Raw genomic sequence first — 27,015 nt, forward strand, 5'->3', positions numbered from 1 at the left:
GTAGCAATTAGAGAAGAAAAAGAAATTGAAGGCATCAAAATAGGCAAGGAAGAGACCAAGTTATCACTTTTTGCAGATGACATGATGGTCTACTTAAAGAATCCTAGAGATTCAACCAAAAAGCTAATTGAAATAATCAACAACTTTAGCAAAGTTGCAGGATACAAAATAAACCCACATAAGTCATCAGCTTTTCTATATATCTCCAACACAGCTCAGCAGCAAAAACTAGAAAGAGAAATCCCATTCAAAATCACCTTAGACAAAATAAAATACCTAGGAATCTACCTCCCAAGACAAACACAGGAACTATATGAACACAACTACAAAACACTCGCCACACAACTAAAACTAGACTTGAGCAATTGGAAAAACATTAACTGCTCATGGGTAGGACGAGCCAACATAATAAAAATGACTATCCTGCCCAAACTTATTTATCTATTTAGTGCCATACCCATGGAACTCCCAAAAAATTTCTTTACTGATTTGGAAAAAAGCATAACAAAGTTCATTTGGAATAACAAAAGATCAAGGATAGCCAGGGAAATAATGAAAAAAAAACACTAATGAGGGGGGCCTAGCAGTCCCAGACCTCAAACTATATTACAAAGCAGCAGTCATCAAAACAATTTGGTACTGGCTAAGAGACAGAAAGGAGGATCAGTGGAATAGACTGGGGGAAAGCGACCTCAGCCAGATAGTATACGATAAACCCAAAGATCCCAGGTCTTGGGACAAAAATTCACTATTTGATAAGAACTGCTGGGAAAATTGGAAGACAGTTTGGGAGAGATTAGGAATTGATCAACACCTCACACCCTACACCAAGATAAATTCAAAATGGGTGAAAGACTTAAACATAAAGAAGGAAACCATAAGTAAATTGGGTAAACACAGAATAGTATACATGTCAGACCTTTGGGAAGGGAAAGACTTTAAAACCAAGCAAGACATAGAGAGAATCACAAAATGTAAAATAAATAATTTCGACTACATCTAATTAAAAGGCTTTTGTACAAACAAAAGCAATGTAACTAAAATCAGAAGGAAAACAACAAGTTGGGAAAAAATCTTCATAAAAACCTCTGACAAAGGTTTAATTACTCAAATTTATAAAGAGCTAAATCAGTTGTACAAAAAATCAAGCCATTCTCCAATTGATAAATGGGCAAGGGACATGGATAGACAGTTTTCAGATAAAGAAATCAAAACTATTAATAAAAACATGAAGAAGTGCTCCACATCTCTTATAATCAGAGAGATGCAAATCAAAACAACTCTGAGGTATCACCTCACACCTAGCAGATTGGCTAACATGACAGTTATGGAAAGTAATGAATGCTGGAGGGGATGTGGCAAAGTAGGGACATTAATTCATTGCTGGTGGAGTTGTGAACTGATCCAGCCATTCTGGAGGGCAATTTGGAACTATGCACAAAGGGCGATAAAAGAATGTCTACCCTTTGGTCCAGCCATAGCACTGCTGGGTTTGTACCCCAAAGAGATAATGGACAAAAAGACTTGTACAAAAATATTCATAGCTGCGCTCTTTGTGGTGGCCAAAAACTGGAAAACGAGGGGATGCCCATCAATTGGGGAATGGCTGAACAAATTGTGGTATATGTTGGTGATGGAGTACTATTGTGCTAAAAGGAATAATAAAGTGGAGAAGTTCCATGGAGACTGGAACAACCTCCAGGAAGTGATGCAGAGCGAGAGGAGCAGAACCAGGAGAACATTGTACACAGAGACAAACACACTGTGGTATCATCGAACGTAATGGACTTCTCCATTAGTGGTGGTGTAATGTCCCTGCACAATCTGCAGGGATCAAGGGGAAAAAAACACTATCCAAAAGCAGAGGTCAAACTGAGGGAATAGAAACACCAAGGAAAAGCAACTGCCTTACTACAATGGCTGAGGGGACATGACAGAGGAAAGACTCGGAGCGAACACTCTGATGCAAATACTAACAACATGGCAATGGGTTCAAGTCAAGAACACATATGATACCAGTGGAATCACACGTCGGCCACGGGGGGTGGGAGGGAGGAAAATAAAATGATCTTTGTCTTTAATGAAAAATGCATGGAAATGATCAAATAAAATACTATAAAATTAAAAAAAATAATTTCTTTGAGGAAAATGACAATGGTGAGACATCCTTTCAAACCTTAAGGGATGCAGCCAAAGCAGTACTTAGAGGAAAATTCATATCCTTGAGTGCATATATTAACAAATTAGGGAGGACAGAGATCAATGAATTGGAAATGAAAATCAAAAAACTTGACAGCAAACAAATTAAACCCCCCTAGAAGAAAACCAAACTAGAGATCCAAAAATTATGGGAGAAATTAACAAAATCGAAAGTGATAGAATTATTAAACTAATAAACAAGACTAGAAGCTGGTACTTTGAAAAAAACAGACAAAATAGACATAGTACTGGTCAATCTAATTTAAAAAAGGAAAGAAGAAAGGCAAATTAACAGCATCAAGGATGAAAAAGGGGACCTCACCTCCAATGAAAAGGAAATTAAGGCAATCATTAAAAACTACTTTGCCCAACTATATGGCAATAAATATACCAACCTAGGTGATATGGATGAATATTTACAAAAAATATAAATTGCCTAGACTAACAAAAGAAGAGATCGATTTCTTAAATAATCCCATATCAGAAAAAGAAATCCAACAGGCCATCAAAGAACTTCCTAAGAAAAAATCCCCAGGACCTGATGTATTCACAAGTGAATTCTATCAAACATGCAAAGAACAGCTAATTCCAATACTATAGAAACTATTTGACATAATAAGCAAAGAGGGAGTTCTACCAAATTCCTTTTACAACACAAACATGATAATGATTCCAAAGTCGGGCAGGCCAAAAAACAGAGAAAGAAAATTATAGACCAATCTCCCTAATGAATATAGATGCCAAAATCTTAAATAGGATACTAGCAAAAAGATTCCAGCAAGTGATCAGAGTCATTCACCGTGATCAAGTAGGATTTATACCAAGGATGCAGGGCTGGTTCAATATTAGGAAAACCATCCACATAATCGACCATATCAACTAGCAAACCAACAAAAATCACATGATTATTTCAATAGATGCAGAAAAAGCCTTTGATAGAATTCAACACCCATTCCTATTAAAAACACTAGAAAGCATAGGAATAGAAGGGTCGTTCCTAAAAATAATAAACAGTATATATATATATATATATATATATATATATATATATATATATATATAAAACTATCAACTAATATCATCTGCAATGGGGATAAACTAGATGCATTCCCAATAAGATCAGGAGTGAAACAAGGATGCCCATTATCACCTTTTTTATTCAACATTCTACTAGAAACACTAGCAGTAGCAATTAAAAAAGAAAAAGAAATTGAGGCTATTAAAATTGGAAATGAAGAGACCAAGTTATCACTCTTTGTGGATGACATGATGGTCTACCTAAAGAATCCTAGAGATTTAACCAAAAAGCTAATTGAAATATTCAACAAATTTAGCAAAGTTACAGGATAGAAAATAAACCTGCAGAAGTGATCAGCATTTCTATATATTTCCAATACAGCTCAGCAGCAAGAACTAGAAAGAGAAATCCCATTCAAAATCACCTTAGACAAAATAAAATACCTAGGAATCTATCTCCCAAGACAAACACAGGAACTATATGAACACAACTACAAAACACTCGCCACACAACTAAAACTAGACTTGAACAATTGGAAAAACATTAACTGCTCATGGATAGGATGAGCCAATATAATAAAATGACCATCCTACCCAAACTTATTTATCTATTTAATGCCATACCCATTGAACTTCCAAAAAAACTTTTTTACTGATTTAGAAAAATCCATGAAAAGTTCATTTGGAAGAACAAAGGATCAAGGGTATCCAGGGAAATAATGAAAAAAAATACAAAGGAAGGGGGCCTTGCAGTCCCAGATCTCAGACAATATTATAAAGCAGCGGTCATCAAAACAATTTTGTAGTGGCTGAGAGACAGAAAGGAACATCAGTGGAATAGACTCAGGGTAATTGACCTCAGCAAGAAATTATATGACAAACCCAAAAATCCCGCTTTTGGTACAAAAATCCACTATTTCATAAAAACTGCTGGGAAAATTGGAGGACAATGTGTGAAAGATTAGGTTTAGATCAACACCTCACACCCTACACCAAGATAAATTCAAAATGGATGAATGGCTTGAACATAAAGAAGGAAACTATAAGAAAATTAGGTGAACACAGAATAGTATACATGTCAGACCTTTGGGAAGGGAAATATTTTAAAACCAAGCAAGACTTAGAAAGAGTCAGAAAATGCAAAATAAATAATTTGAACTACATCAAATTAAAAAGCTTTTGTACAAACAAAAGCAATGTAACCAAAATCAGAAGGAAAGCAACAAATTGGGAAACAATGCTCAAAGAAACCTCAGACAAAGGGTTAATTACTCAAATTTACAAAGAGCTAAATCAGTTGTTCAAAAAAATCAAGCCATTCTTCAATTGATAAATGGGCAAGGGACATGAATAGTCAGTTTTCAGATAAAGAAATGAAAACCATTAATAAGCGCATGAGAAAGTGTTCTCAATCTCTTATAATCAGAGAGATGCAATTCAAAACAAGTCTGAGGTATCACTTCACACTTAGCAGATTGGCTAACATGACAGCTATTTAAAGTAATGAATGCTGGAGGGGATGTGGCAAAGTAGGGACACTAATTCACTGTTGGTAGGGTTGTGAACTGATCCAGCCATTCTGGAGGGCAATTTGGAACTATGCCAAAGGGCGATAAAAGACTGTCTGCTCTTTGATCCAGTCATAGCACTGTTGGGCTTGTACCCCAAAGAGATAATAAGGAAAAAGACTTGTACAACAATATTCATAGCTGTGCTCTTTGTGGTCGCCAAAAATTGGAATGAATGGATGCCTTTCAATTGGGGTATGGCTGAACAAATTGTGGTATATGTTGGTGATGGAATACTATTGTGTGAAAAGGAATAATAAAGTGGAGGAATTCCATGGAGACTGGAACAACCTCCAGGAAGTGATGCAGAGCAAAAGGGGTAGAACCAGGAGAACATTGTACACAGAGAATGACACACTGTGGTACATTTGTGCCATAATGGACTTCTCTATTAGTGTCAATGCAATGTCCCTGAATAATCTGCAGGGATCTAAAAGAAAAATAACTATCCAAAAGCAGAGGACAAACTGGAAATAAAAACACCAAGGAAACCCAACTGCTAGACTACAGTGGTTGAGGGGATATGACTGAAGAGAGACTCTAAATGAACACTCTGGTGCAAACCCCAACAACATGGAAATGATTTTGAATCAAGAACACTTGTCATACCTAGTGGAATCGCGCGTCGGCTATGGGATAGGTGGGGGGTGGGGGAGAAAACTATCTTTGTCTCCAATGAATAATGCTTGGAAATGACCAAATAAAATAATGTTAAAATTTTTTTTAAAAAAGAAAAAAAGAAATCAAAAAAAGAAATCAAACTTGCGCACTTTTACAAAATCCAAAGCTTTATCCATTGATGTGTGATGATTCTTAAAGTTACTATGAGGAAATAATTTTAAAATTTCTGAAGAGCAGGTCGATTGTATATTAGGCCAGTGATTCTGAAGGTTTGTGAAGCAGATTCTTCTCTCTCCTTCTGTTGAAATTGAGAATCTCTGCTATTTGTGGCTATCCCTCTATATTCTGCCCTGCTTGTTGTTCAATGGACCCTACCATCAGTTATTATTGAGAATTTTCTATCTCTTTCTCCTTCATTATCAAAGAAATATAGAGTAATTCTTTCCTGGATGAAACTGAGCTTTTTTCCTAAGCAGCTCATTGCTGCCCTCAGTCTAATGTTAGGACAGATTTTGATGTACATTTTTCAAAAAAACAGTGCTATAGCATTCACTACTGAATGCAACTATTTCCTTTTTAAAGTTTTGTTATTATAGATAGAAATGGACTTTAAATGCTGCAAAATGGCATTAGTGTACAGAAACTTGTCTTAAAAGACTAAGAAGGATACACTTTCACCTCTTTGAAATTCTGCCTTTCTCAAGGAGATTAAAAATTTCAATATCAAACAAGTACTTTATTGATTTTTAAAATTTGGAAGTGGTATCTGACAATTGTTTTCATTAACAATCATGGGTGTGGTATGATTGAACTTAAAATTTAAAAAAGACAATTTCATTAACTCAAACTCATTTTTTCAATTGTATTTTTAAACCTTTTGTGTGTTACTCTCTTTATGAATTTACACCATTATATTCATTGATATTACAAAATCTTATTGCATTTATCTGCATAACATTTCTATTCAATGTGTTTATGCAGCCCTATATAGACAAATTCTTTCAATATTCATTTAAGTGAAATTTAGATTTAACTATGTATTACTTATGGTCTACCATACAGAGGTCCAGAGTGATGACAGAGCAATCCTAGGAACCATCAGGTTAAAGAGAAAACCCAGGGCAGAATAATTTTAAGAGAGTATTCTGAGATTAGGCAGCTAGATGGCACAGTGGACTAAATGCATCTTCCTGGGTTCAAATCTGACTTCAAACACTTAGTAGCTGTGTGCCTAGGTGAAGCCATGAAATTCTGTTTACCTCATTTTCCTTATCCATAAAATGAGCTAGAAAAGGAAGTGGTCAATGACTAATGACTTTTGAGAAAACCCAAAATGTTTCACAAAGATCAAGACAACTGAAAAAAATTAAAAATAAATAATATGCATCAGGCACCAAACCTAAAGTATATAAGATCATCTTCTAATTTTAAGGACAGATATCTCAGTGGACAGTATATTGTGTATGGTATCAGGAAGATCTGAGTTCAAATATAGTCTCAGACATTTATTGGCTATGTCCCAGCAAGCAATTAATCTAACTTCTATAAGCTTTATTCCACTGCTGGTGTCAAATTACTCCTGAAGCTTTGCCAATAAAGCTCAAGGGCAATAATGATATACTTTGGTTTACAGCATCATGAGGAGTCAGACATGACATAATGACTGAACCACAACAATCTGAAGATCAAAGAACAAAATTCTGCTCATAAAAGTCCATGATTCTCCCCTCTTAGATTGCCTAGTGATACTATGACATACAGACAAACACCTTACTATTCACAGTAGAGGGAAATCTATTAGACTTTCCCATTACCCTGGGGACAGAAAATATAGGGAAGGAAAAGTGATTTGCTATGATGGAAGACAATGTGGAAAGCTTTTATTTTTATACAGGCCATGCCATTTTGGAGATCAGTAGAAGTCTTCCAGATTTCTCTGGTATTCCAATGGAAGGTGATATATCAAAGGAATTAGATAAAATCTGGTAAAGAGTCATGCTTGTTCTCATTTTAGATTTATTTAATTCTTTCATAATTAACATATCAGGGTTGAAATGGTTGAGGATTGAGAATGAACAACCTAGATGCATTTTTACACTATTTTGATTTATTTCTACTATTCTTATTGAAGCAAACACATAAGTATAGACAAATGTTCATATACCTGATGTCTATGTTGTATATGTTGTATGTATATGATCATATGGGCAAGACAAAAGGAACTTTTCCCAAGAAGAATATGCACTAATTTTTATTTGTTTGGTTTTCTTTGTTAACAAAACAGCAATATGGAAAGCATGTCCATTTACACAGAGCATGGAAAGAAAGAAATCTAGTACCCTAAAAGTCAGGGTTAGCAGAGGTTGCTTATGGTTGCCTTCTGGTCTGGGTTATTTGCCATGATATGAGGCAATGAGTATGTTAGTGAAAGGCACATTATAGGAATCTGGCGATTTAAGTCAAAGTCCTTGTTAAATATTATACACATAGCATATCTTTCTTTCTTTCTATCTATCTATCTATCTATCTATCTATCTATCTATCTATCTATCTATCTATCTATCTATCTATCTGTCTGTCTATCATGTGTGTATGTGTGTGTATTCTCTTAGTCTTTCCTTAACTGGATATATTCATTTCCAAGTATATATGCATACATGTATATATGTATATATACATGTATGAATATATGTGATAAAAGTAATGCTTTATCCATTTTTTTAAGAAAGGACAAATGTAAAATTCTTTCCATAACACACAATTATAATCAGATGTAAAAAATTGGAAAAACATTAATTTCTCAGGAGTAGACTGAACAAATATAACAAAAGTGACAATGCTTACCAAACTAATTTACTTATTCAGTACCAATCCAATCAAACTTTGTAAAAAAAAAATTAAAAAATTTTTTAAAATAACAAAATACATCTGAAAGAATAAAAGATCAATAATATAATGGAATTAATAAAACATGATTTGAAGCAAGGTAGCTTAGCTTTACTACATCTCAAACTATATTTTAAAGAGGCAACTAACAAAACAATGTGGTACTGGAAAGGGTAGACAGACAACCAATGAAATCGATTAGGCTGTCAACACAATGACAAATGACCATAGTAACTTGGTGTTTGACAAACTCCTGCTTTTACAAGAAGAATTCACCATTTCACACACACATACACACACACACACACACACAAACTTTTTGGAAACTAGAAAAGAGAAAGCAGTAATTAGACAAAGACTAACAACTCATGCCATATAACAAGATAAAGTCAAAATATATGCATAATTTAGAAATAAAGGGTAATAACAGAACAAATTATGTGACCACAAAATAGTTTACCTGTCAATCCTATTGATAAAGGAAGAAGTACATCAAAAAAAAAAAAACTTGGACTACATTATAAGGTGTAAAATAGATAATTCTGACTACATTAAATTTTAAAAATTCTGCAAGAACAAAAGCAATTAAACCAAGATTAAAAGACAAAAAAACAAAGTGAGGAAAAAGCTTTATAGCCAATATCTCTCATAAAGATCTAATTTATCAAATATATAGAGAATAGATTCCAAAGTATCAGAATAAACAACATTTCCCAATTGACAAATGATCAAAGATATGAACAGGGAAATCTTAGATGAAGAAAAACTTTTAGTCATATGAAAAAAAATGTCCCACATCCCTATTAAATAGAGAAATGCAAATGAAAACAACTCTGAGCTATTACTTCATACCCATCATAATAGCCAACATGATAAAAAAGGAAAATAATTGGAAGGGATATAAAAAAATCAGGGCACAATATACTCTTGGTGGAATTGTGGAGTGATATAACCATGCTGGAGAGCCCTCTGGAACAATGTCCAAAGCTTCATAAAAATGATATATCCTTTAACTCTCCCAAACCATTACTGGATCTGTATCCTAAAGAGATTAAAGACTAGTGAAAATAATCTACTTATGCAAAAAATATTTACAGAAGCTGTTTTTATGAAGGCAAAAAACAACAACAACAACTGGAACACAAAGGAGTTTCCATCTTATCCAAAATGGCTCAAAAAGTTGTAGCATATGTTTTAAAATACAATATTATTGTGCTATAGGAAATTACAAAGAAGATCATTAAAAAAGATATAAAAAGATATTAAGTGAAAAGAGCAGAACCAGGAGAATGCTGTACAGAGTAATAACAATAATGCATGATGATTGACTGTGAATGACTTAACTACCATCAACAAGGCAAGGATCTAGGACAGGTACAAAGCACTCATGATGAAAAAGGATATCCACTGCTATAGTAGAAACAGAGAAAATCTAAATACACAGTGAAATGTACCATTCCTCAACTTATTTCATCCATGCATTTTCTCCAGCATAAACAATATGTCTTGTTTTACAATGTGACAAATATGAATATATATTATACTATGATATATTACAACATTATGTCATATTACCTCCCTTCTTATGGAGAAGTGTGGATAGGAGAGAGAGAGACATCATGGCTTACAAATGTCAGAAAACTAATATTAATTTTTTTTTGCTTTGTAATATATAAAAAGAACAATTGTCATTAATTATTTACATGTAATTGGAAATAAAATTTAATTAAAAAAAGAAAAGACATTAGTAATGATCTATAAGAAAATACAATTTTTTTTGCCACTTTTTGTGAAGATAATGCATCCTTCATTATTTTCCAACAAATGGGAGATAACTTTGGAGACATCTGAGTGTTGATCATCAGTTTTTGTGAGAGGTTATCTTGCCTTCAGTGATTCACATTTTGAGTATAATAGAAAGGTTGGTAATGGTAGAGTCCTCAAATTTCTACATGTATGTGCAAATGGATTGGCCAAAAATGAGCTGATAATCATAGTTAATAGCCAATCCCCATAATTAGTAGACTTTGATATATGTAAAAATGTGCTGTAATGTTCAAAGAATAATTATAATAATCACAGTGAACTCCACAATGTGCTTTACCAGCTCATATATTTGTGATACTTTGTGTATATAACAGGAACAGAGTTCCAGAAATTAGGTTCCAGCATGAAAATCAATTTACCAGATATACTTTCTAACACTTTTTTTCCCCCAACCAAGTAATTTTAGACTTAAGGTGTTATTTCTGACACTATCATGAGTACTATCAGCAATTTTTTTTTCAGTAAGCTGTCAGATTAGTTTTTAGTTGCCCTTTTTTCAGGAAAAATGAAGATTAGCCATAAGAACATATGTTGAAAAATTAACCAAATTATATCACTAAACTGAGAAGGAAAAGAGAGAATTCAAGTTCCTACTGAAGAAAAAATGACAAGTTAACAAATATTATAATATACATTCTGTTATTACTGATCAAATAATTAACTTGAGAGGACACACACAAATCCAATAAAAAAACACTCTCAATGAATGTAACTTTGCCAGCAACTGTGGTTATTCAAATATAATCTAGTCAAAGGAAATAATGTATATATATATATATATATATATATGTATGTATATACATATATATAGTTAATTTTTTATGGTTGGACTGAATATTTAATTTGTGGTCACCAGGGATTTAATTTCTAAATTCCAAAATGAATTACTAAAGTAAAATGGAACTTATGGTAGTTTATTTTACAATAAAGGTAAGATATTAAGGAAGAGAGAAAAGGGGAGTGGGGAGAGAAAGAGAGAGAGAGAGAAATCTCCAGCTTCCTCTGAACTAATTAGAAATTCTAAGGCGCCAGTTAGGGGAAAGGAATTTCAAGACTATGGGCCTTCTCAGAGGTTCACATCTCCAGGAAGGGCAAGCAAACTAAGTCAGCATTTCACTCACCATGGTGTCCATTTAAAAGGAAAGAAGTCTGAGGTCTCCTGCACAGGATCCTCAAGGGATCCAGTTCCACATCCAAGTGTCTTCACTCCAAGGTTTAGTGTCTGTCTTCCAGTCTCTCCTCAAGTGGCTATCTTCCAGTCCAAAACTAAGTGACTTCTTCCAGTCTCTCCTCTGAGTGACTCTTCTTCACTCCAAGCCTGAGTGACTTATCCAATTCAACTCTTAAGTGACAGAATATTGATCTCATCAATCCACTTTTGTGTCCCTATTTCCTCTCTTTAAAGACATTTTTCTCTTGTATCACCTCCCCTAATTTTTTATATCTACCAATCACAGCAGACCCTCCTCTCCTGGACTGCCCACTCAATGTATGAAATGGCTGTTCACACCTTTTGTAGTTAATTATACATTTTGTGGTTAGTAAACACCTTTTTTGGTTAGTTAACACCTTTTTTGGGTAGATCTTTAAATACTGAGTTAACACTTTGAGGATTAAAATCTAAAAATACACTGGAGATTACAATTTTATCTTCACTATCAAGGAAGTGCTAAGTACATTCATTGTTACAATCAGGAGATAAATTCAATCTTCACAATATACATATATATATACATATATAAACTTGGTTAAACTTATTACTTGTGTTTATATATGTAACATATATATATATATATATGCAAGCAGAAATATTAACTTTTTTCCAAGTCTTCTGATCATAAACCAAAATTATATAAGAATAGGCCACCATCTCACTGAAAATGTAGTCTTAAACTTACACATTCACATATAAATGCATATAATATATATAGATATATACATATGTTTTGAATCATATGTTTAATCTATTGCAATATCATTTAATATGTTAAAAACATTCCATCATATCCCGATATTTTATATCTTAATAGTTAAAATGCACATTTCCCAAATGCACATCCAAATTGCAATTACTTTCTAAACTTAAAGATGTATACACACTTGAAGAATACATATTAGAGGAAAAGTTTTCCATTAAGTAATTCACCTTGAAAGATAATAAAGACATTTCAGGAGCCCACAGTTTTTTTTTTCTCCATGTCATCCTTGCTATTATTCATTTAAAAAAGTTTAATGAAGTATTTCACTCAAGAATATTAGTGCCTTGGTATGAAAACAATATCTCTTTTTTATTCAAAGTAATATGATAGAGCTTGAGCTGATAGTTTATTTGCCAAACTATTTTCCAAATGACATTTGGTTATTTATGAAAGTGAAATCAAGCTTCAATAGATAAGACCTAAAACCATTCAAGGAAAAATATTTAAAATATTTTATGTTTCAGGGTTCTCCAAAGTGGCAACATTCTTTGGGATGTATATTCTATTCATTGAATTTTTAAAAGAAAACTAATTTAAGGTGATTCGTCTTTGCTTTTTTGCATGCAATATTTTTCAAATATATGTATTTTCCTTTCAATCTAGATCTGGAATAGTACTAAAATGCCATTAAATGAAAATTTATTATCTTAACAATGAAGAGAGTGGTTTATTAACTAGCCCAAAGCAACACATTGTACTGAAAAACCACAGATCATATTGTTGTTCTCTCTGATCTTTTTGGAGCAGAAAGAACATGCATGTGTGTGTGTGTGTGTGTGTGTGTGTGTGTGTAATTTTAAAAAACAGTTTATGTCTTATTTTTTAGCCCTAATAAATATTCTGTCTTTGAATAGCAGGAAAAAAGTATTAGAGAAAAACCACATTAAATCTGAAGCACATGCATTTGAGAAGTATTTGATTTAATGAATGACAATAGAGGGACTTTCATCACTGGAACATTCTGGTAGTAGTGAAAAGGTGGTACACTCCTCAAAAACAAATAAATTCCTTTGTATTGTTTATATTTGAATAGTGTGTTTGTCAAAGACCATATTTGAACTTTCTCTTGTCAATCTTCCCTTCCCACTTTCCCTATCACATCAGCAAAGGACACTGATTCCTATTTTCCTGATAAAATGGGAGACATTCATCAGTTTTCTCTCCCATTTTAAATCACAAAATTTCTTGATATAATTTCCTCTGCTTATGACTAAGATGAAGAGATGGACCTTCTGTTCACTCAGTTCAGTCCTTTTTCCTATTACATAAGAATGTGTTATATCTTATAACACATTCCCCTGATAATTGTTTTTCTTCCCTCTCCCAAAATATTCAATCTCTATGTACTGATTCTTTCTCTATTGCCACTAAGTAATATCTCATTCTAAAAAGAAAATTTGTTTTGATATTCCTACCCCCTTAAGCTTTCCTTTATCTGTTCTCAATATCACTGCAAAACAGTTAAAATTTAACTATTCCCACTCTTTCCACTTCCATTTCTTTCTCACAACATCTACAGAGCTTAAAACACTACTGGCACAAAGAAAGATTTAATAGCTGTTAATTGATTGACCATACTTTGCATTTGACTTTCAACCATATCAGTCAATCCAAACATCTTTCTACAGAGTTAAAAGTGATTTTTTAAATTACCAAATAACAGTGATCCCTGACCCACCCCAAACCTCCAGGTATGTATTGGTAAGTGCTTAACAATTCAACTATATTATTTTAATTCAGTATTTTGCTTTCTGGGAGAATGAATTATAATGCATTTTAAAGTTAATTTACATTATTAGCAATTTCCTCATTTCTTAAAAAAATCTAGACAATTCATGAAGTATTTCAAGCCCTCATTTTTTTTTACATTTGTTGTTTCTTTGAAGTCTGAATGCTAAAAAAAAAAAAACATTTAAAATTTTTCTCTTTTATACTGTTTCAAGCTTAATACTCTATTTTCCCAATCTTGATTTCCACAACATTAGATCTCTAATGAATTCCTAATCCTTCAGGACTATCTCCTCTTTGGTTATTTCATCTTTATTGTTTTTGTTATAATTCTTTTTATTAACAGTAGTTTTCCTGATTCTCCTCTTGAATATCTGGCATTTATAAATCTTAAAGCATCGAGATTATCTTGGGATATATTAACTTCTGGAGCAATTCCATTTTTGACCATTTTATCTATAAAGTAGAATTACTCACACCTACTAAATTTGATTGTAAAATATATTGTAGAGAAGATTAAATTGCTCTTTAAAGAGTACATGGCCTTTGACATTCTTTCCACCTAGAATATTCTCTCATTCTATTTTCTGATTCTAGTTTTATTTATTTCAATTTTCACCACCAATGTTGAATATGATTATTAAATTTGATTAGTCTCAGAAGTTTTAATTCATAACCAGTTCTGCAACTTTTGAACCCCTGATGTAGCAATTCACAACATTTATTCAATTTTATATTCATAGGTAATATTCTCCTTTTATTTCAATGTAAAAATATTGTGTCACTAAAGAAGCTTCATTGTTCAATTGTCATCCAAATATACATTTCATCCAGGGCAATAAGTTTACAAAAAGGCAAACTAATTTTTTGTATATCATATATTTTAATTTTTCCTCTCATAAGCACAAATAAATTAGCACTCCAAATGACATTGAAGGGATATGCAAACCAGAGGTGTATCTATATTAAGTATGGAAGGAGAAAAGGAATGCTTATATCAATTTCAAAAAGTTAAATTTATATATTACTAATATACTTACTGGTCCTTAATTAGCTATATGAATTTATTACTTATCAATCTGTCATATATTTTGTTCACCAAAGAGTCACAAGTTTTGCCATCTATTTTGTAAATTTATATTTTTTTATTATTTCTAATTTGACACACACATATACAAACAGAGCCAGGTATAGAAATCTTTTAAGAGGAGAAAAAAGATAAGTGTTATGGATGGGAATGATTTGTTCATGATTTTTATAAATGTTATAACAAATCATCTTGAAATAGAGATATGTTAGGGGCACGAAGTAATTATGCCAACTTTGACATTTCCCTTTCAGGTCAAGGTTGCATAGATTTAGAATAATGCTAAATTAAAAAAAAAATGTTCCCAGCAGACTTGTGCCTAAAACCAGTGATTGCAATATTGTTATTGCTGTTGTTGTTTCCTCTCCTCCATCAATTTATATGTACTTTGATAATTTAAAAAAATAATTTATTTAATTGGATTAATAACAAATGACTATAATTTTATTCAATCCATTATTCTGAACTTTTAACATCTTCCTTTATCCATAATGTTATACAATTTTTTCTTAATCCCTCCAATTTTCTTTTAATTGAAAATTTGACCCACATAACATTCATCCTTTTAATCATGATACCAAAGAGTGTTGGCCCAATAAATTTTCCCTCAGATACCATATTAGAGATCAAAGAATTATATTTAATATTTGATTAAGGTAATAAGTTTTGAACTTGCCTAATTATATGATTTTTTAATTCATTGCTCTTCCATTTGTTTACAATAAATTGTGAAAAAAATTATTAAAGGCTTTGCTTAAAGCTAGTAAACAATAAATCCAAAAATCATATTTCTGTACATTTACTACAAATAAGTTACTTTGCTTTTTATCATTGTTATTATTTTCTAAATTAAAAAAATACAGGCCTGTGAATGTTTTTACTTTTGTCCACACAGAACATTTTTCTTGACTTAGAATAAAGTTGGAAAAAGAAAAAAAAAACAGTTCAGTGACATCAAGAAGTAAGTTTTGCTTTGTGTGTTCTTTTTTGCTTTCCTTTGCTGGAGATACTGCTTTAAAAATTCTCTATGAAAGAAAATAGTTCCTTAGACTTCTGCTTCTGTTTCAAGTCTAATAATAGGATGGGCAGAGAATCAGAATGTTTCATAACTTATAATGCAAAGGGCCTTCATACTTCCAAAGTGGTATTGAAACAAAATTGCCTCAACAAGATAGTAAAAAGTTTAAGAGATTTTTGCTACTTTACTCTTTATGAGGAAGGGATATCTCTTGTTTTAAGAAATGGAATAAAATTAAAAAGATGAAAAATATCAATTGCTTCTGACCAGTTAATAACTATGTGATCTGCATTTATAGTATTTTTATTTATTTAGATGTGACTTCATATTTCTAAACAAAAGATTACTACATAACAGACCATTTTAACTCATTAGAAATCAATTCTGAACTATCTAGAACGCAACTAAATTAGTTCAACTTTATTGAAGCTTTTTTGTGATGTGTGAGGCAATTGCTTTTGTTTGCTAAAAATACTATTTAACATTCCTCTTTGAAAAATTAGTAGAAGAATTTTTTTTACAGCTCCAATGAATACCAAAATAATGTGTAAAATAATTTCTCTAATTTATAAGGGGTGGGAATTCGACCATATTTATTATCATTAACAATGAGCAAAATCATAACTTTAATAAAATAAACATCTATAAGATGCCTTTAAATTCATCTGTTCACTAGAGTATTATCAGCTGGGGTTTTTTTGAGGCTTGAATTTAAATATGGATGGGATGTGAAAGCACATAATCCTATATAATTCCAAAACGCTAACTCAGAATGCTCAATCAACTTCAAAAAAGAATGAATTTTACCTTAGAGTGTAAAGACTAATTGGGATAGTACATTTGAAAATTAGAATGAAAGAAAGTTACATTAATAAGTCATTAATATTGAAATCAATGTCAATAATTCATATTTACACAGTATTAGGATTTCTAAAGCACTAGTCACAAAAACTGAATAAGGTAGTTTTTTATTCTGTTTTACAGATTAAGAAACTGAGCTATAGAACAATTAACTTTTTTAGCTGTTGTCACCCAACAAAAGTAAGAACTTATACTTGATTCTACTTCTTATCACATCAATTCCAATAAAAAATGTTATGAAATTCATTTCTATGATACCATTTTGACAAAGCTAATATTTAAAAGTGGACATCTAGGTGACCCAATGGATAAAATGCTGGACTTGGAGTCAGGAAAACCTACCTTTCTGAGTCCAAATCCAGCCTCAGCTTTTGTGACTCAGGACAAATCACTTATACTTGTTTACAACAGTTCTTTATCTGTAAAATGAGCTGGAGTACAAAATGGTAAACCACTCTGGTATTTTCTAAGAAAACCCAAAGTGTACAAAGAGTCAGACATGAATGAAAAGAAAAACAACTAAAAATTGAAAAATGAAATATTTTTTTCTGTCACTAAAATACCTGAGAGAAAAACAATCAATAGCCTGGAGAAAAAGAATAATCATACCATATTACTGATGAGAGGGATACAGTCAATATGTTCCATCTAATAATATATTTTCAACTTTATTTTAAAGCAAAATAAGTTATATGTAATTGTATTGTTATAGTCTACATGAATATTATTTACTAAATAAATATTTGTAAAATGAAATATAGTCATATATATTGTGGACTTTATATTTACTCCACTCTGCTTAGTCTAGGAAAACAGGAATGTCTACACCCATACTTAAGGATTAAGAATTGAGGAGGATGTCCTATGACAGACATGTGCTAGTACATGACAAATCAGAAACAACTGACAGACATCTGGGCTGTCCGAAGTCAAGCTTAAGCTACTACCAGTACATGTGAGACACAGGAAAGTGATGTAAAAATGGTCTATATATTTCTCATTACTTCCTCTATCTGGCCTTTTTTGGCGGAGAGGTGGCTCTGGAGGCAGCATACTGAGCATCTTGGCATCTTGGCATGGCAGCAGTTATTGTCTAGGTTTGTCGGTGAGTTTTCTTGACACAAAACTTGGAGAAGCTTAGTTGCCTAGTTCAGGTGAGGCATCTTCACTGAGCTCTCTCGGAAATTCTTTTCTTCTTTACCTTCCAAACACTATCCTCTTAGGAAAGCCTCTAATCTTCTTCAAAGACCTCATGGTGGTCTTTGACCTCCCCTGTCAAAGGCCAGGTAGGAGAAATCCCATACCCTTTCCCTCTCTCTTCTCCTTAATTCCTTTCCTCTATATTAATTAAATAACCATAAAATTTCCAAACTGACTTGGCTATTTTATTTGGGAAATTCCCCGGCGGCCAAATTAATTTAGATTAAGTCACAACCCTAAAAATTACCCTTACAGTCTGCCTAATCTAAGAAGGGTGTGACCAGGAATCTCAAATTTCTGTGAAACTTCTTTCCTTTCTCTCTTTGTTACTTCCTCAAGTCAGCTTTTTAAGCATCTACTCAGTAGTTTGAAACATAGCTGTGAAAACAGGTGAGTATAAAACATTTTTTTTTCTATTCTCCTTAATATGAATTGAACATAGCCCTTTCTTTTTTTTAAAACCTAAAAGCTCAGGACTAGGGAAGCTGTTCATGTATGAATCCCTTTTCTCTTAGGGAACAAACAATCCAATTATGCAACCCTCACTGATGTGAGAAAAACCTGGAGGAAGTTTTGGCCTTGTCCATTCCCCATGTGTCTCTAGTTTTAAAATTAAGTGAGGAGTTAAAAAAATTTAAAAAATAAACAAAATTAAAACAAACAAACAAACAAACCCTGTAAGGCCCTCTAGTAAAATATCTATATCTATATCTATATCTATATCCATATTTATATCTATATCTATATCTATATGAATACTACATTCTACTACATTTGTATGGTGATTGAAGAATTAGGGACATTAAAGATTTCTCATGTTATTAGGTAATTTCATTTTTATACTCCTAAATACTGTGATGAGATATGCTAATGTGAAAAAAAATCTGAAGCTAAAATACCAGAAAACATACCAAAATCTGAAGCTAAAATAAAGGAAAACATGCAAAAATTTGAAGCTAAAATGCAGGAACAGATGCAAAACAAATTGGATAATTTAAAATGTTTCTTACAGGATCAATTGGCAAATATCAACCCCACCAAAAACATGTCTGAACCTGACGAACCTGTTTCTGAACCTATAAATGAGGAAATTCCCTCCCCCCGAAGGAGATGGAAAACAACTCTCCTATAGCTCAGCTAACAGGCTTGTTCTCTCATGGTCTTCAAATCTTGGCTGAACTTAGTCCACAAGACCCTTCTCCTGAAACCCAAACTTCTGAAATCCCAGTTTTTCCTGTTCCTTTTCCTACCCAAAAATCAATCCTAATCCCAAGAAAATGTACTCCAAACCGAAAACCAATTCCAGCCCAAAGGAAATCTCATCCTTCTAAAGAAATTTGTTCTAGTCAAACTGACCGACAGATATCAAACTCAACTAGATGTCTTTTTCCTCTAAGAGAAGTACCTGAAATAGGATGCAATGGGGATGTGGTGACTTTAAGGCAGAATATACCATTTACTCCCCAAGAAATAAATGAATTTCACAAGAAATGTTCCCACATATGAACAATATTTATTTCTGGTAAAAAAGATGATAGACATATTTTTTCAGTATAATTTGTCTTACAAAGACATTGAAAACTTGCTACAGGATTTTTTTACTGAACATGAAAAAAGGAAATAATTTCTCATGTCAATAAAACCCAGGGGTGCAGTGCAGCACACTGGCCATCTCAAGATCCCAAATGGGACTATAACAACTCTAAGGATTATTTACAACAATACCATTGTAGGGAGGCCATCTTAACAGACATGAGAGAGTGAGCAGACAGTACAGATAAGTGGACAGAATTTGAAAGAATTAATCAAAATGAGGAAGAGGCACTCTCCAGATTCATGGACAGAATAATTGAGTTTGGGTGGTCAATACATGGATTTTGAACTTTCTAAAGAAAATTGCATGAGACAAATTAGAAGGCACTTTGTCAATAACTCTTGCAAAGTGATTAGGGATTATTTTTGCCCAAGATGGCCACAGATGGACCTTGAAGAATTGTGGAAAATGGCTATATATATTTCAAAGGGAAACAAAGACCAGGGAATAATAATCCCTTGTAAATCTGAATACAATTCACCCATCCTGCCCTTTTTTTTTTGAAATATATTTTATTTGATCATTTCCAAGCATTATTCGTTAAAGACATAGATCATTTTCTTTTCCGCCCCCCCACCCCCTATAGCCGACGCGTAAGTCCACTGGGCATTAGATGTTTGCTTGATTTGAACCCATTGCTTTGTTGATAGTATTTGCATTAGAGTGTTCATTTAGAGTCTATCCTCTGTCATGTCCCCTCAATCTCTGTATTCAGGCAGTTGCTTTTTCTCGGTGTTTCCACTCCCATAGTTTATCCTTTGCTTATGAATGGTGTTTTTTTCTCCTGGATCCCTGCAAGTTGTTCAGGGACATTACACCGCCACTAATGGAGAAGTCCATTACGTTCGATTATACCACAGTGTATTAGTCTCTGTGTACAATGTTCTCCTGGTTCTGCTCCTCTCGCTCTGCATCACTTCCTGGAGGTTGTTCCAGTCTCCATGGAACTTCTCCACTTTATTATTCCTTTTAGCACAATAGTACTCCATCACCAACATATACCACAGTTTGTTCAGCCATTCCCCAATTGATGGGCATCTCCTCGTTTTCCAGTTTTGGGCCACCACAAAGAGCGCAGCTATGAATATTTTTGTACAAATCTTTGTGTCCATTATCTCTTTGGGGTACAGACCCAGCAGTGCTATGGCTGGGTCAAAGGGTAGATATTCTTTTGTCGCCCTTTGGGCATAGTTCCAAATTGCCCTCCAGAATGGTTGGATCAATTCACAACTCCACCAGCAATGAATTAATGTCCCTACATTGCCACATCCCCTCCAGCATTCATTACTTTCCTTTGCTGTTATGTTAGCCAATCTGCTAGGTGTGAGGTGATACCTCAGAGTTGTTTTGATTTGCATCTCTCTGATTATAAGAGATGTAGAACACTTCTTCATGTGCTTGTTAATAGTTTTGATTTCTTTATCTGAGAACTGCCTATCCATTTCCCTTGCCCATTTATCAATTGGAGAATGGCTTGATTTTTTGTACAATTGATTTAGCTCATTATAAATATGAGTAATTAAACCTTTGTCAGAGGTTTCTATGAAGATTTTTTCCCAATTTGTTGTTTCCCTTCTGATTTTAGTTATATTGGTTTTGTTTGTACAAAAGCTTTTTAGTTTGATGTAGTCAGAATTATTTATTTTACATTTTGTGATTCTTTCTATATCTTGCTTGGTTTTAAAGCCTTTCCCCTCCCAAAGGTCTGACATGTATACTATTCTGTGTTTACCCAATTTACTTATGGTTTCCTTATTTATGTTTAAGTAACTCACCCATTTTGAATTTATCTTGGTGTAGGGTGTGAGGTGTTGATCTATTCCTAGTCTCTCCCACACTGTCTTCCAATTTTCCCAGCAGTTTTTATCGAATAGTGGATTTTTGTCCCAAAAGCTGGGATCTTTGGGTTTAGCGTATACTGTCTTGCTGAGGTCGCTTTCCCCTAGTCTATTCCACTGATCTTCCTTTCTGTTTCTTAGCCAGTACCAAATTGTTTTGATGACTGCTGCTTTGTAATATAGTTTTAGGTCAGGGACTGCAAGGCCTCCATCATATGTGTTTTTATTTTCATTATTTCCCTGGATATCCTTGATCTTTTGTTCTTCCAAATGAACTTTGTTATGGTTTTTTCTAAATCAGTGAAGAAGTATTTTGGTAGTTCAATGGGTATGGCACTAAATAGATAAATAAGTTTGGGTAGGATGGTCATTTTTATTATATTGGCTTGTCCTATCCATGAGCAGTTAATGTTTTTCCACTTGTTCAAGTCTAGTTTTAGTTGTGTGGCGAGTGTTTTGTATTTGTGTTCATATAGTTCCTGTGTTTGTCTTGGGAGATAGATTCCTAGGTATTTTATTTTGTCTAAGGTGATTTTGAATGGGATTTCTCTTTCTATTTCTTGCTGCTGAGCTGTGTTGGAGATATATAGAAAAGCTGATGATTTATGTGGGTTTATTTTGTATCCTGTAACTTTGCTAAAGTTGTTGATTATTTCAATTAGCTTTTTGGTTGAATCTCTAGGATTCTTTAAGTAGACCATCATGTCATCCGCAAAGAGTGATAACTTAGTCTCCTCCTTGCCTATTGTGATGCCTTCAATTCCTTTATCTTCTCTAATTGCTACCGCTAGTGTTTCTAGTACAATGTCAAATAGTAGAGGTGATAATGGGCATCCTTGTTTCACTCCTGATCTTATTGGGAATGCATCTAGTTTATCCCCATTGCAGATGATATTAGCTGTTGGTTTTAGATATATACTGTTTATTATTTTTAGGAATGACCCTTCTATTCCTATGCTTTCTAGTGTTTTTAATAGGAATGGGTGTTGTATTTTATCAAAGGCTTTTTCTGCATCTATTGAGATAATCATGTGGTTCTTGCTAGTTTGCTTGTTGATGTGGTCAATTATGTGGATGGTTTTCCTAATGTTGAACCAGCCCTGCATCCCTGGTATAAATCCTACTTGATCATGGTGAATGATCCTTCTGATCACTTGCTGGAGTCTTTTTGCTAGTATCCTATTTAAGATTTTTGCATCTATATTCATTAGGGAGATTGGCCTATAGTTTTCATTCTCTGTTTTTGACCTGCCTGGTTTTGGAATCAGTACCATGTTTGTGTCGTAAAAGGAGTTTGGTAGAACTCCCTCTTTGCTTATTATGTCAAATAGTTTTTATAGTATTGGGATTAACTGTTCTCTGAATGTTTGATAGAATTCACAGGTGAATCCATCAGGCCCTGGGGATTTTTTCTTAGGAAGTTCTTTGATGGCTTGATGGATTTCAATTTCTGATATGGGATTATTTAAGAATTCTATTTCCTCTTCTGTTAATCTAGGCAGTTTGTATTTTTGTATATATTCATCCATTTCTTCTAAATTGGTGTATTTATTGCCATATAATTGGGCAAAGTAATTTCTAATGATTGCCTTAATTTCCTCCTCATTGGAGGTGCTGTCCCCCTTTTCATCTTTAATGCTGTGAATTTGCTTTTCTTCCTTCCTTTTTTTAATTAGATTGACCAGTACTTTGTCTATTTTGTTTGTTTTTTCAAAGTACCAGCTTCTTGTCTCATTTATTAAATCAATAGTTCTATCACTTTCAATTTTATTAATTTCTCCCTTAATTTTTAGGATTTCTAATTTGGTTTTCTGCTGGGGGTTTTTAATTTGATCGCTTTCGAGTTTTTCCAATTCCATTTCCAATTGATTGATCTCTGCTCTCCCTTGTTTGTTAATATAAGCTTTCAGGGATATGAATCTGCCTCTGATTACCGCTTTGGCTGCATCCCAAAAGGTTTGAAAGGATGTTTCGCCATTGTCGTTTTCCTTGATGAAATTATTAATTGTTTCTATGATTTCTTCTTTAACTAAATGGTTTTGGAGTATCATATTGTTTAATTTCCAATTGGTTTTAGATTTGGTTTTCCATGTACCATTACTAATCATTATTTTTATTGCCTTGTGATCTGAGAAGGCTGCATTCATTATTTCTGCTTTTTTGCATTTGTGTGCTATGTTTCTGTGACCTAATGTATGGTCAATTTTTGTGAATGTGCCATGTGGTGCTGAGAAGAAGGTGTATTCCTTTTTATCCCTATTTATTTTTCTCCATATGTCTATTAATTCTAATTTTTCTAAGATTTCATTCACTTCTTTTACCTCTTTCTTATTTATTTTTTGATTTGATTTATCTAAATTTGATAATGGTTGGTTTAAGTCTCCCACTAGTATGGTTTTATTGTCTATTTCTTCCTTCAATTCTCCTAGTTTCTCCATTAGAAATTTGGGTGCTATATTATTTGGTGCATACATGTTGATTAATGATATTTCCTCATTGTCTAGAGTCCCTTTTAACAAAATATTATTACCTTCCCTATCCCTTTTGATCAGGTCTATTTTTGCATTGGCTTTATCAGATATCATGATTACCACTCCTGCCTTCTTTCTATCAGTTGAGGCCCAGAAGGTCTTACTCCATCCTTTAATTCTGACCTTGTGGGTGTCAACCCGCCTCATGTGTGTTTCTTGAAGACAACATATGGTAGGGTTTTGGATTCTAATCCATTCAGCTATTCGTCTACGTTTTATGGGTGAGTTCATCCCATTCACGTTCAAAGTTATGATTGTCATTTGTGGACTCCCTGGCATTTTGATTGCCTTCCCTAATTCTAACCTTTTCTTCTTCGGCTCTACCTTTTAGTCCAGTGATTTACTTTGAATCAGTCCCCTTGTCCCCTCCCTTGATGTTTCCCTTTTTAGTCCCTCCCTTTTTCTTCCCTCCCCCTCCCCCTCTCTTTCCCTCCCTTTTTGTTCTCCCTCTCCCCCTTCCCCTCTCTTTCCCTCCCTTTTTGTTCTCCCTCTCCCCCTCCCCCCCTCGGTTTTCCCTTCTCCTTACCCTTGTTGGGTAAGATAGAATTCAAGATCCCAATGGATCTGGATGTTTTTCCCTCTCAGAGTTGATTTCCCTGAGATTGAGGTTTAAGTAAAAAAAAAAACCCTCTCTTCCTCTCCTTCTTATAGGAGTTTTCTTCCCCTCCCCTTCCCATGTGAATCTTTGTGTGAGAACCATTATTCTATTTGGTCTTTCTTTACCCCCTATTTATACATTACATTTTCCCCACATGTTAGTATACATAGATTGATAGAGATGTAGTCCTTATAGAAGAGAGTTTGAGTAAAAGAAGAAGATAACATTTTTCCCCTTTCCTTAATATTTACCTTTTCAGGTATTCCTTGCTCTTTGATTTTCGGTATCAAACTTTCCACAGAGCTCTGGTCTTTTCTTTGCAAAAAGTTGGAAGTCTTCTATTTTGTTGAATGCCCATACTTTCCCTTGGAAGTATATAGTCAGTTTTGCTGGGTAGCTGATTCTTGGTTGGAGACCCAGCTCTCTTGCCTTTCTGAAGATCATGTTCCATGCCTTACGATGATTCAGAGTACAACTTGCAAGGTCTTGTGTGACCCTGATTGGTATTCCTTTATATCTAAATTGTCTTTTTCTGGCTCCCTGTAGGATTTTTTCTTTTGTTTGATAGCTTTGGAATTTGGCAATTACATTCCTGGGAGTTGTCTTTTGGGGGTTTAGTGTAGAAGGTGTTCTGTGAGTTCTGTCAGTGGCTGTATTGCCCCCTTGTTCTAGAATCTCTGGGCAATTTTCTTTGATTATATCTTGTATCACCATGTCCAGTTTGTTGTTTATTTCTGGCTTTTCTGGGAGTCCAATTATTCTTAAATTTTCTCTTCTCCCTCTATTTTCCAGATCTATCACCTTGTCGGTGAGATATTTTATGTTCTCTTCTAATTTCTTGGTGTTTTGGCTTTGCTTTATTAGTTCTTGCTTTAAAGCCTGGTTTTCTTTTACAGTTTGGTCAAACTGGTTTTGTAGATGCATGAATTTCTTTTGCATTATTTCCCACTTTTCCTCCCAGAGGGCTTCCATCTTTTTGGTCATTTCTGATTCAAATTCTTCATGGGTTTGTGGAGAGTTTCTATTTCCTTTGGAAGATTTTGGAGAATTTTCTTGTATATCTTCTTCTATCTGCTCTGTATTTTGTATTTTGGCTCCATAGAATGTGTCCAAAGTCGCCCCTTTCTTCTTATTTTTCTTGGTATTTTGGGGCTTCAGTGCTTCTGTGGAGTTTGTCATCTCTGAATGTGGAGGATTAGCTTTTCTTATCTTTGTCTGGTGATCAGAGGCTTTAGTCCTGGGCAGATGTTGGTTCTATGAGCTTTCCCTGGGTTAAACTGAATATGCCTCACTGGAACTGGAATGGAAGGGTCGGACCACGAGGCCACACTCTCCCCCCGGCTCGCTTTCCGGAAGTTGCCTTCAGAATCCCTGGCCGTGAGGCTGTTTCGTTGGCCTGCAGGGGGATGGGCTGCAGCTTCCCCAGCTCCGAGGGCAAGGACTTTCACTGAGACTTGGATAGCAGGATCCAGCCTGTGAGGCTGTCTTGCCCGCCCTGAGGGTTGCTGTTGTTTTGACCAGCTCTCTGCAGCGGAAGCCCCAGGCAGTAACTTTCACTGGGACTCGGGTAGAAGGCCCTGAGGGTTGTGGTTCGGAGGACTCTGCTCTCTGAGCCCGGCCGGGCTGAGGCTTCCGGGAGCCTTGGACTCTGCGCTCCTACCCCTGAGGTCCGAGTGATCTCGGGTTCTGGCTTTTGAGGGGAGCCGTACCTTTTGAATCGGGTCCAGGTCCAGGAGGGGGGTTCCCAGGGTCTGTGCTGTTGATCGTTTTGAATTTCGGCGCCTTAGGAGCTTATAGTTTGAGATCGGTTGGGAAGGGTTTTCCGGAGATCTGAGCTTTAGCTTTCTCTAAGCCGCCATCTTAACCGGAAGTCCATCCTGCCCTTTAAAAAACCAAAAATAACACCCGAGGGCAAGCACGTCTATAGATTCTTATAGGATTTGAGGGTGGTGAACAATTACATTATAAAGAGACACTCCATAGTTTCCAACATATATACAATTATTTCTTCTATTCCTAGCACAGCTACAAACATTACAGTAGTGGACTTGTGCTCAGCCTTTTTTTCCATAGATATATATGAGAACTCCAGTCATATCTTTGCCTTCACCTGGAAGGGCTCTCAATTTATATAGAGTCATCTGCAACAAAGTTTCATGGAAAACCTGCATTTATTTGCACATATTTTGAGCCAAGACACAGATAATATAACATTTAAAAGCAGTAAGTTAGTCAAATATGTAGATGATCTACTCATGATTTCAACAGATGCAGAAACATGTCAGGAAGATAGTAAACACCTTCTTTTGGAACTATACAAAAGAGGGCATATAATATTGAAGAATACAGTTCAGTGGTGTCTCCCTAAAGTAGAATATTTGGGGTTCATCCTGACTATGAGTGCCCTGTCTATTTCTCCCAAATGAATTGAAAATATTCAAAATCTAAGTGCTTCTACAACTA

The sequence above is a fragment of the Monodelphis domestica genome, chromosome 3, assembly GCF_027887165.1.
Source record: "Monodelphis domestica isolate mMonDom1 chromosome 3, mMonDom1.pri, whole genome shotgun sequence".
NCBI lineage: Eukaryota > Metazoa > Chordata > Mammalia > Didelphimorphia > Didelphidae > Monodelphis > Monodelphis domestica.